This window comes from Panicum hallii, chromosome 1 (assembly GCF_002211085.1).
Source record: "Panicum hallii strain FIL2 chromosome 1, PHallii_v3.1, whole genome shotgun sequence".
NCBI classification, from domain to species: domain Eukaryota; kingdom Viridiplantae; phylum Streptophyta; class Magnoliopsida; order Poales; family Poaceae; genus Panicum; species Panicum hallii.
This window is the reverse complement of record NC_038042.1, coordinates 22478405-22490896: the sequence shown is the minus strand read 5'-3', so window position 1 is coordinate 22490896 and position 12492 is coordinate 22478405.

The window sequence follows — 12492 nt, the reverse complement described above, 5'->3', positions numbered from 1 at the left end:
GAAACAATTTACTTTTATCCCCTTTGTTAAACCTAAGATTAGGAAATGACTTATGCGTAACCTTGATATTCAATACTTGATTACTTATGAAGTTTGATCTAAATATTTCATGAGCTCTAGGTAACTTCGTGCAAGGTTACAAACTTAATTTTAATTCAAACTTAACCTCTTTTATTATGAAACTTTCCAATTTAAAATAAACCTAATGTATAATCTTCTCTAATTGGAATCTTTTAATATTCACTAATGTAATGTTTTATAATGCTAATATATAATCAAATTTCTATGATCTTTTATTTAAAGTTTTGAATTCAAATTTTAGTTTATTTCAAATTTAATCCAAATATTTAATTTATATTACAATAAAATTCTACCATATCTTTATAAATAGTGTTTCAAATCTAAACCCTCTTTATTCTATGCATGTTTGTGTGTTAATTGGATAAGTTATAATATTTGAAACGTGAAATTCTAAATTTAAATTTCACCTTATTTACTTTATTGCATCTCATATAGAATCAACGGTACTCGACGACGGGGATTACGAACTGGTATTAGGGCAAGACCAAGGCTTTCCAGAAGATCCAGCACAAGTCGTCGAAGGGTTAACTGAAGCTCCGAACCCGAGTTCGGAAGTCTCTGACTCTCCTGTCCCCACCTCCACCCAAGAAGGCAAGCCCCGGACATATCCCACTACTTTATTTGCACTGCAATCTATGTCTATTATATTATATCTTGCATTAAGTCTAGGAGTTGTAATGAAACCCTAGATGCATGAATCCTAGGAATCCAATGTAATGCTCCCGAGTCCTTATCGGATAGGTGCTCCGCTAATAGGACCGGTAGAAGTCGAGTGATTTCCTGTCACTCGCGCGATACAGGAGTTGCATGTTTACATTTCTGCAATCACTATAAGGATGACGGACAGGGTCATGTGCTGCATCATGACCTGAAGTTTTACCCTGTCTGTTTTGTTAAAAGTTGATAAGGTCGATCCATGTGGTAGTGGTGGCTAAGTTTTTGAAAGTACTAGCCACATGCCGTGAAATATGGTAAGCGGTAAACCTAGTACCCAATTGGCCCGGCAAGTGGACGCGCTTCCACCACTCGACTTTTATTTTATGTTTACACGCACCGACGTGTGGGAGTACGTTCTGCAAGGCAGACAGGAATACGGGTTTTGTAGTCGCGCTACAGACGTATGTCCTGTACACATTGGGTGTGCGTACGGTCCTGCAGTCGCTTGTGGTGGCCCTGATCCACAACCCGGAATATGAGGGAAACGGTTGCTTGGAACGCCCTGTTGGTATTCCGAGCGTGTGAGTTAGGTTTACCTTGCAAGGTTAAAGCCGATTCGAATCGTCCGCCTCTCACGAGGATTGAGACTGCTTATCCCTTCTGCCACATTGAGTAAGAAGTGGAACTAATGGTAGATAATCTTGTTGAATGATAAACACTACCTTGCTTGCTTAGTGTAGGTGCTAATCTAGAATAATTACTCAACTAGAAGTTGAAAGCTAAAACTTGAAAATAGTACATACTCTTTGTTACTTTTCAGCTGAAAATAAACCCAGAGCCTTACAAAGCCTGCATGGGTCTAGTTACGGGCTAAGTATACCTAGCCTCGGGTAAGCCATGCTGAGTATTAGAATACTCAGCCTTGCTAATGTCTTTTCAGGTATAACCTTTGAGAATCCCACGGACAACTTTGTGTGGCCAACGTCCGTTTCTTTTGGCTGGTCTGTGGAGTGGGACCCGTCCCCGGCCGGCACTGACCCTCCGGAGTGACACCAAGCCCTGGGCTAAGCTTGGCGTTTACTTTCGCGACGTGTGTAGTCGCGTAAAACTTTTCCTTCCGCTGTGAGTTTAGACAAGCTGTTACGCTTGTCAGTTTGAACATGGTTGTATAAATTTACTTCTCTTGAACTCGTCTTGTAATAATGTATATATATATGGTTGTAAATTAAAGTTGATGAGCTATTCTGTGATGGGAACTCGCCTTCGTGCGAGGTAAACCTACTTCGATCCTGCTGAACCGTGGTTGCATCGGGCGGAGACCCGACAGACCAAAGGATTGTTCCGTTTGAAGTGCGTTAAGCCGATTGCAGTTGTACGGCGATCAATAGCGCACTTGAGCCGGAATAATTCGAGCGGTTCTGCCACAGCTGGTATCAGAGCTGTAGGTTTATCTTTACATCTAGAATAGCTCTTAAAAGGTGTTTTCTGGATAAAAGTTTGCCAACAAATGAAATTACAAAGTACGTTGGATCCGTTAAGGTTGGTGATTAGAACGTAAAGCCCTAAGGGTTTATATGGGAAAATATCAGGTGGCTAATAGTATCTATATATGTATAGATAGTTCTGACTTGCAGCACTACTTTCCGTCAAAACTTAAATTCCTGCACAATCCAACCTTACTTCCTGTAACAACATCTACGTACGGAGGTAAGAAGGTAAGGATCCTCAGCCAACTGAGAGAGCTTGGCCTTCCCGTCGGTGATGCGAACCGAATGCTGTTTCTCAAGCAGTGGCCTACTTGAGATGCTGCCAATATACCAACTTAGGTTGATTATATTGGGAGTATATGGTTCGGCGCAGGGTATGGCGATCGCTGTTCATACCCCCGCATTTTGCGGTACCCCCCGTGAATACGTTGTTTCGATAATGTATGCTAACGTTGTCTGTACGACGGTAATTGTACAGATGCTGTTTCTATAGTGAGCAGTAATGATTGGAGACGCTTTCATGTCGTGCTGCCATGAAAGGTTCATGAAATTTATATATATATGTGTATTTTTCTGCAGGTACACTAACCACGTTTACGCTATTAGGACGCGTAGGGTTTACCGACTAGTTATATATAGTGAGAGACGTATGGTTATGCCACCGAAATTAACTACGTAAGTCCGAAATATTCGGCAGTTGTTTTGGTTGTGAGGACGAGTAGCGCGTGCATGCATCTTTTCTCAATAAAAGAATTTCATATATGATGGACATGTTATGTGTATTTGGAATGGGTTAATGAAGAGCTAAGGATAGTTTTAGGTTGGGTATCTTATATGAGATCTTAGTTTTCCATCTGATTTCCAGCCTTTGCTGTTAACAAAATTGGATATCTTGATCTGTTTATCTTGTATTCTCCTAACAAGATAACAAGTTTTACCATTTGCATCCTGGTCGCAGATGGCAGTACCTTCCAATGTTTTCTGGGATCCGGAAGGGCATCTCCACACTAATGCCCTTCACTGGGAGGGTTTTCCACGCTTGCTATGGGAATCTTTGCAGGCTTTCCATTATACAGAACCCCCTCAGTACGACGCTGTTGAACATGTGGAAGACGGAATCCATAGGGCCTATGTCAGGATGAGTATACCTCAGCATCCTTTCCGTTCACAATGGCAGCCTATTGAGATCAGTACGACGGGCTACAGAATTATGGACGCCATTGAAGCAGCAGCCCTAGAAGCCATTTATGCTTTTTGCAGTCAACACCCCGAGGAAGTTGTAGGACAACCTATAGGTTTGTTTGCCACAACAGATCCTGGTGAAGCGGAGCGAGACCTCGGAACAATTCCTGAAAGTCATAGGCTGGAAGGTCCACCAGAAGAAGTAGTGCAAGAAATGAGGCGTTATACGGGCGTGCAATACCACTATCACATGCTACTACGCCGTGAGATAGGCCATCTGATTACTGCCGCACGAAGTTTCCACGGGGACGCTGCCAGATACTTCACCCAGGCAGACCAACTTCAAGCAGTGGTAATTGAGAAGAATGGAATAATCGCTACTCAAAACGAGACCATCCATCATCGTGAAGATCAGATCAACGAGAGTGATCACATAATCACTCAGCGAGATACTGTTATTGAATTTCTATAGGCACAAGTTCAAGATCTGATCCTTGCAGTGGATGATGCTCAAGCTCAGATTGAAGAATTGCAGCAACCCCCGATTCCTCCCGTTGCACCTGCAGCACCTGAAGCTGAAGAGGAAGATCCCGAGGAGATTGAAGGGGTCTCCGAACTTGATTCTGAGCATGGGGATCCTGTTGTCAGTCCCCATCATTCCTCTTCTGGAAGCCAGTCATCAGTGGGCAATCTTGATGACTTTTAGTCATAGTTGACAGAGTGATGGTTTAGATGTAATAAATGTATAAGATGTAACATAAGTGATGTGTAGAACGTTTAGTTATAAAGCCACTTGTTGTATATGTGGCATGTACTTTTAGGTACAAGTTTGTAATCTTTTGAGTATGCTAATGTAAGATAGTAGTATCTTTATAGTAATCCAAATCCTGATTCTAGTTATTCTGCTCGACATCTGTGTGCCTGTTATAAGAGGAATGAATTGAGCATATGCATTACATTTCCGCTTGATAAAATGTATATTATCTGAAATTGGAGCAAGATTATGGTTGATAATAGATATTTTCCTTATTTCAGATGGTTGGAGCTACTCGAGGGACCCCGGAAGGATTCCGGGCAGGACAACCTGGTAGTTCCCAGCAACCACCACCGCCACCTCCGAACTTGGCCGAGGTTATGGCCCGGCAGACTGAACTTCTAAATCAGCTTGTGCAAGCTCAGATGGGCCATTTCCCGCAGCAACCCCGAGGCCGAGGTGAACCTCTGTCAGCCAACTATCAGGACTTTCTCAGTACCCAACCCCCTTTATTCCATAAGGCCGATGAGCCCCTGGATGCGGATGCTTGGTTGCGAACTATTGAGTCCAAATTCTCCTTACTGTCAGCTCCATGTTCAGAGGAGAACAAAGTGCTCTTTGCTGCCCAGCAACTCCGAGGCCATGCACGTCTTTGGTGGGATCAGTTTCACGCAATGCAACCCGCCGAACACGTGGTCGTTTGGGATGAATTTCGGACTGCTTTCCGGGCACACCATATTCCAGCAGGACTCATTGAGCGAAAGCTCAATGAATTTTTAAATCTGACTCAAGGTACCCGCACAGTTACACAATATGCACAGGTTTTCAATCACCTGTGCCAATATGCGGGATCACACGCGGACACAGATGCCCGCAAATGTGATCGTTTCCGTCGAGGCCTAAACACCAAGCTCAAAGAATGGCTGAATCTGGTGAAGGCCGAAAATTTCAATGAGTTGGTCAACATGGCCATAACTCAAGAAGATTGCATTGCCGCCCATAGAGCGGAAAAGAAACGAAAAGCACCCACAGGGCCTGCAACTCCACAGTCGCCACGGTATCGGTTGGTTCCAAGCAATACTCCTCGAGCTCCGCCTCGAGGCAATGTACTTGGCAGATGGGTAGCCCGACCTCCCCAGCAAGCACAATTCAACCGACCACCGCTGCCCCAAACTCAACAACAACCCCAACAAGGTCTGCGGCCGAGCTTTCCGCCAGCTACTCCAGGAAACAACAATTATCGTTGTTTCAATTGCGGAAGCCCGTCCCACTTCATTAAAGATTGCCCTCAACCTAGGAAATCATTCCAAGGGCAAACATCTAATCCAAACTACAAGGGCAAGGGTAAAAGACAAGTGGTGCAAGTCCGACAAGGGAGGGTGAATCTTACCACACTCTCCGAACTCCCTGAAGGGGCACCAATACTGACGGGTACATTTTCTATCAACCATTACCCCGTTACTATTCTGTTTGATACTGGTGCTACCCATAGTTTTATCAATACAAAGTTGGGGACTAAGATAGGCTTGGAAATCTGTCCTGTTAATGGGGTATATGTGATAACAACTCCTGGGGGTAGCATCTCTTCAAATCATGTCTGTAGGGGTGTGCCAATTCAAATGGGCAATACCCTGATAAAGTCAGATTTATTATTGCTGGATTTAAAAGGAATAGATGTTCTTTTAGGAATGAATTGGATGACCCAATACCGTATATCTATAGATATCCCTTCCCGCATGGTGGAAATAGGTTCATTGGAGCACGAACCTATTCTTCTTTATCTTCCACCACCAAAGTCGTTCAATTCTTACACCTATGCCGTATCTGGGGTCAAGCTAAAAGATATCCCTGTCGTCTGCGAGTATCCGGATGTTTTTCCAGACGATTTGCCTGGAATGCCTCCGGACAGAGATATCGAGTTCATCATAGAACTCCAACCTGGCACCGCCCCTATCTCTAAGAGACCTTATCGTATGCCTCCTAATGAGTTGGCTGAATTAAAAATTCAACTCCAAGGTCTCTTAGACAAAGGCTTTATCCGTCCGAGTGCATCACCATGGGGTTGTCCAGCCCTATTTGTGAAAAAGAAAGACAACAGCTTAAGGCTGTGTGTTGATTATCGCCCTCTCAATGCGGTGACTATCAAAAATAAGTATCCTTTACCCCGCATTGATATCCTCTTTGATCAACTAGCCGGAGCTAAGGTGTTTTCTAAAATAGATCTTCGTTCCGGCTACCACCAAATTAAGATTCGGCCCAGTGATGTTCCAAAAACAGCCTTCTCCACTCGGTATGGTCTATACGAGTATCTTGTCATGTCGTTTGGTCTCACTAATGCCCCAGCCTATTTCATGTACCTCATGAATTTTGTTTTCATGCAAGAGCTCGACAAGTTTGTCGTGGTCTTCATTGATGACATCTTGATCTATTCTAAAACTCCAGAGGATCATGCTAAGCATCTCCATGTCATCCTTCAGCGATTAAGAGACCACCACCTGTATGCCAAATTCTCTAAATGTGAATTTTGGCTAGATACAGTCAAATTCCTGGGCCATACTATTTCTGGTGACGGAATATCCGTCGATCCCAGTAAAGTACAAGAAGTGATGGATTGGAAACCCCCAACCTCCGTCCATCAAATTCGTAGTTTTCTCGGCCTAGCTGGCTATTATCGCCGTTTTATTCCTGATTTTTCCAGAATAGCCAAACCTATGACCGAACTATTAAAGAAAGGTGTGAAATTCTTCTGGGATCAAAAATGCGAAGATGCATTTCATCTTCTCAGAAATCATCTTACGACAGCTCCAGTCTTAGCTCAACCAGATGTCTCGAAACCTTTTGACATCTACTGTGATGCATCGGGAACTGGACTTGGTTGTGTGCTTATGCAAGACAACCGAGTAATTGCATATGCATCACGAGCACTTAGGGTTCATGAACAAAATTATCCCACCCATGATCTCGAACTCGCAGCAGTTATTCATGCCCTAAAGATCTGGAGGCACCATCTGATGGGTACGAAATGTCATATTTATACCGATCATAAAAGCCTCAAGTACATCTTTACCCAGGCAGATCTAAATATGAGGCAAAGACGTTGGCTAGAACTTATCAAGGATTATGACTTGGAAGTACATTATCATCCGGGCAAGGCCAATGTCGTTGCAGATGCCCTTAGTCGCAAAGCACATTGTTCTTGCCTATCCATTGAAGCATTCGACGAAACTCTCTGTTGGGAAATGAGTAAACTCAATCTAGAGATCATTTCCCAAGGTGACTTAAACCATATCTCAGTTAAAGCCACACTCAGAGATAATATTGTTCTAGTACAACAGCGTAATGAAGGGGTCAAAATCATTAAACAAAAGATAACCCAAGGTGAAGGGAAGTATAAATGCTTCCGAGTTGATCCTAAAGGGGTTTTATGGTTCAACGAACGTATTGTTGTACCCAGGGACCATAAGCTCCGCAGGCAAATCATGGATGAAGCCCACTTGTCCAAATTCTCTTTACATCCCGGTAGTACGAAGATGTATCAGGATCTGAAACAGAACTTTTGGTGGACTCGTATGAGACGAAAAATTGCCAAATATGTGTCGGAATGTGATATCTGCCAAGAGTCAAAGCCAGTCATTTGAAGACTGCTGGTATCCTTCAACCCCTAACTATTCCCTTATGGAAATGGGAGGATATCAGTATGGATTTTATTGTTGGCTTGCCCAACACTTCTCGGAGGCATGACTCTATTTGGGTAATCGTTGATCGATTAACCAAGACTGCACATTTCCTTCCCGTGCATACCACATATAATGCCAAAAGGTATGCCGAGATTTATCTAGATCAAATTATTCGACTCCATGGAGTACCTAAAATGATCATTTCAGATCGTGGAGCACAATTTGTTGCTAGGTTCTGGGAGCAGCTCCATGATGCTCTTGGGACTAAATTAATTCGAAGCTCCGCCTATCATCCCCAGACGGATGGGCAAACTGAGCGAATAAACCAAATTCTGGAAGATATGCTCAGAGCTTGTGTACTCCAATTCGACAAAAATTGGGATAAGTACTTGTCACTAGCAGAATTCTCTTACAACAATAGCTATCAGACAAGTATTAAAATGGCCCCTTTGAAGCATTATACGGTCGCCGATGCCGAACTCCTTTGAGCTGGTCACAAACCGGCGAGCGTAAAATTTTTGGACCCGATCTAGTTATGGAAGCAGAAGATAAGGTCAGGCTTATCCAGAATATCTAAAGGCCGCCCAATCACGACAGAAAAGCTACGCGGATATACGAAGAAGACCATTGCAATTTCAAGTCGGAGACTTCGTATATCTTCGAGTATCCCCTATCCGAGGTGTTCAAAGATTCGGTGTAAAAGGGAAACTTGCTCCTCGATACATCGGACCCTTTGAAATCCTTGGAATCTGTGGACCTGTAGCTTACCGTCTCCAACTTCCACCTCAATTAGCGGCCATCCATAACATCTTTCATGTATCTCAACTCAGAAAGTGTATTAAAATCCCCACCGAGATCATCGATTCTCAAGCTATCGAAGTTGAACCAGATCTGACCTATATGGAACATCCCATCAGAATCCTTGACACTAAAGAGAGAAGTACCAGAAGAGAGACCACCAAAATGTACAAGATTCAATGGAACCATCACACAGAGGAAGAAGCAACATGGGAAACCGAATCTTATCTCCAACGCAACTTCCCCGATTTCTTCCAAACCAATCTTCGAGCTTGATCTTCTTATCCTATCCTGCTTCGGAATCTCGGGACGAGATTCTTTTTAGGGGGGAAGGCTGTGACACTCAGGTATTTAGCTTGGTACACATTAAAGTCTTGGTATGCTTGTATGTTTAAACTATGGCAAATGTGTATTTAATGTATGCAATATCATGGAAGAAGTGATGTTTATGTAATTAATAAAAGCTAAAGGTCCTTTTATGCAAAATGGATGGAAATGGGGGAAGAGTTTAAAAGCTTAAGGGTTTGTATGCAAAAAGTGATATCAGTGGTTAAATTTCAAAAATATGTATGAAATTACCATAGGGTATATGTGTAAAAGTAATTTTACTTAAGGATTTACATAAAATATGAAATTATTACTAAGTCTATCTTATCTCCAAAACTATTGCTCAAATGCAGATGAACCTTAAAGAGAAGTTGTAGAGTTTGAAAAACCATGCACTTTTGCTTTTTGGACCATCTTCATTTGAGCATTGGTTTAAAGTTGCAAGCCCTTTACAGTAAGGCCCCTGCCTTTCTCTGAAATTACAGATCAGTCCATAAATCAGTTCATCCCCTTTCTTCCTCAGGCGCCTCTGCTCCCCCTGCTCTGCCTCCCCTGCTCTTCTGCCGCCGGCGTAATGCGCCGCCCCTGGCTCACCGCCGCCATCTCCCCTGCCTCCCCCATCCACGCGTTGCCTGCTGCTTGGCCACCGCTTTACCCCCCCCCTTTGCTGGCGCCCCGCCGTGTGCCACGGGCCTGCGCACTGTCAGCATTGCTCGCCGGCGCCGCTTCTGCCGCCGCCGCAAATCCCGTGGGCAAGCTTATCCCCTCCCCTCTCTTCTGCCCTACGGCACCAGTGGCCCGCCATCACCCCGTTTGGCTATAAAAGAACCGCCAGGACACCTCGCTCGCGTACAGAGCCTGCCGTCTCCATTGCCGCCGCCGTGAGGCTCGGGTCGCCGTGGAACTCCCTCCTCGTTCTTTCCTCCCAAATCGCCACACCGTGAGCTTCCCCGTGCCTTACAGAACCTCCCCAGCCAGCCCTCTCCCTCCTTCGTTCGCCGGAATCATCTCGCCGCCGTGCGCCTCCGGCCGCCGGTCTGGCCCTCGTGGACGGCCCGATTCCGGCCATCCCGAGCCCCCCCGAAACCACCCACAGGTAGCCCAAGGCCCCCTCATGCTCCCCCTCCCTTTTCCCCTCACCGCCGGCGACATCCCCGGCCGGAATTTGGCCGAACATGTGCCTCCTCCCCGCGGCCATAGCCCTGGACTTGATTGCTTTGATTGTTTTTCTTCCAGGGGTATTCTGCTAAATGTTAGGACTAGGTTGTAAGGGGTACTTGTTATTTCATGTGAGAGTCTTTCTGTCTTGGTAAAATTTGTAACAAATCACAGAAAAATCCTAAAATGGCAAACTAGTTTTGTTAGAAACTAGATTTCAAATTCTATAACTTTGGTTAATAAAGTTTAGTGTGAAACAATTTACTTTTATCCCCTTTGTTAAACCTAAGATTAGGAAATGACTTATGCGTAACCTTGATATTCAATACTTGATTACTTATGAAGTTTGATCTAAATATTTCATGAGCTCTAGGTAACTTCGTGCAAGGTTACAAACTTAATTTTAATTCAAACTTAACCTCTTTTATTATGAACTTTCCAATTTAAAATAACCTAATGTATAATCTTCTCTAATTGGAATCTTTTAATATTCACTAATGTAATGTTTTATAATGCTAATATATAATCAAATTTCTATGATCTTTTATTTAAAGTTTTGAATTCAAATTTTAGTTTATTTCAAATTTAATCCAAATATTTAATTATATTACAATAAAATTCTACCATATCTTTATAAATAGTGTTTCAAATCTAAACCCTCTTTATTCTATGCATGTTTGTGTGTTAATTGGATAAGTTATAATATTTGAAACGTGAAATTCTAAATTTAAATTTCACCTTATTTACTTTATTGCATCTCATATAGAATCAACGGTACTCGACGACGGGGATTACGAACTGGTCTTAGGGCAAGACCAAGGCTTTCCAGAAGATCCAGCACAAGTCGTCGAAGGGTTAACTGAAGCTCCGAACCCGAGTTCGGAAGTCTCTGACTCTCCTGTCCCCACCTCCACCCAAGAAGCAAGCCCCGGACATATCCCACTACTTTATTTGCACTGCAATCTATGTCTATTATATTATATCTTGCATTAAGTCTAGGAGTTGTAATGAAACCCTAGATGCATGAATCCTAGGAATCCAATGTAATGCTCCCGAGTCCTTATCGGATAGGTGCTCCGCTAATAGGACCGGTAGAAGTCGGAGTGATTTCCTGTCACTCGCGCGATACAGGAGTTGCATGTTTACATTTCTGCAATCACTATAAGGATGACGGACAGGGTCATGTGCTGCATCATGACCTGAAGTTTTACCCTGTCTGTTTTGTTAAAAGTTGATAAGGTCGATCCATGTGGTAGTGGTGGCTAAGTTTTTGAAAGTACTAGCCACATGCCGTGAATATTGGTAAGCGGTAAACCTAGTACCCAATTGGCCCGGCAAGTGGACGCGCTTCCACCACTCGACTTTTATTTTATGTTTACACGCACCGACGTGTGGGAGTACGTTCTGCAAGGCAGACAGGAATACGGGTTTTGTAGTCGCGCTACAGACGTATGTCCTGTACACATTGGGTGTGCGTACGGTCCTGCAGTCGCTTGTTGGTGGCCCTGATCCACAACCGGAAATGAGGGAAACGGTTGCTTGGAACGCCCTGTTGGTATTCCGAGCGTGTGAGTTAGGTTTACCTTGCAAGGTTAAGCCGATTCGAATCGTCCGCCTCTCACGAGGATTGAGACTGCTTACCCTTCTGCCACATTGAGTAAGAAGTGGAACTAATGGTAGATAATCTTGTTGAATGATAACACTACCTTGCTTGCTTAGTGTAGGTGCTAATCTAGAATAATTACTCAACTAGAAGTTGAAAGCTAAAACTTGAAAATAGTACATACTCTTTGTTACTTTTCAGCTGAAAATAAACCCAGAGCCTTACAAAGCCTGCATGGGTCTAGTTACGGGCTAAGTATACCCAGCCCCGGGTAAGCCTTGCTGAGTATTAGAATACTCAGCCTTGCTAATGTCTTTTCAGGTATAACCTTTGAGAATCCACGGACAACTTTGTGTGGCCAACGTCCGTTCCTTTTGGCTGGTGGAGTGGGACCCGTCCCCGGCCGGCACTGACCCTCCGGAGTGACACCAAGCCCTGGGCTAAGCTTGGCGTTTACTTTCGCGACGTGTGTAGTCGCGTAAAACTTTTCTTCCGCTGTGAGTTTAGACAAGCTGTTACGCTTGTCAGTTTGAACATGGTTGTATAATTTACTTCTCTTGAACTCGTCTTGTAATAATGTATATATATATGGTTGTAAATTAAAGTTGATGAGCTATTCTGTGATGGGAACTCGCCTTCGTGCGAGGTAAACCTACTTCGATCCTGCTGAACCGTGGTTGCATCGGGCGGAGACCCGACAGACCAAAGGATTGTTCCGTTTGAAGTGCGTTAAGCGATTGCAGTTGTACGGCGATCAATAGCGCACTT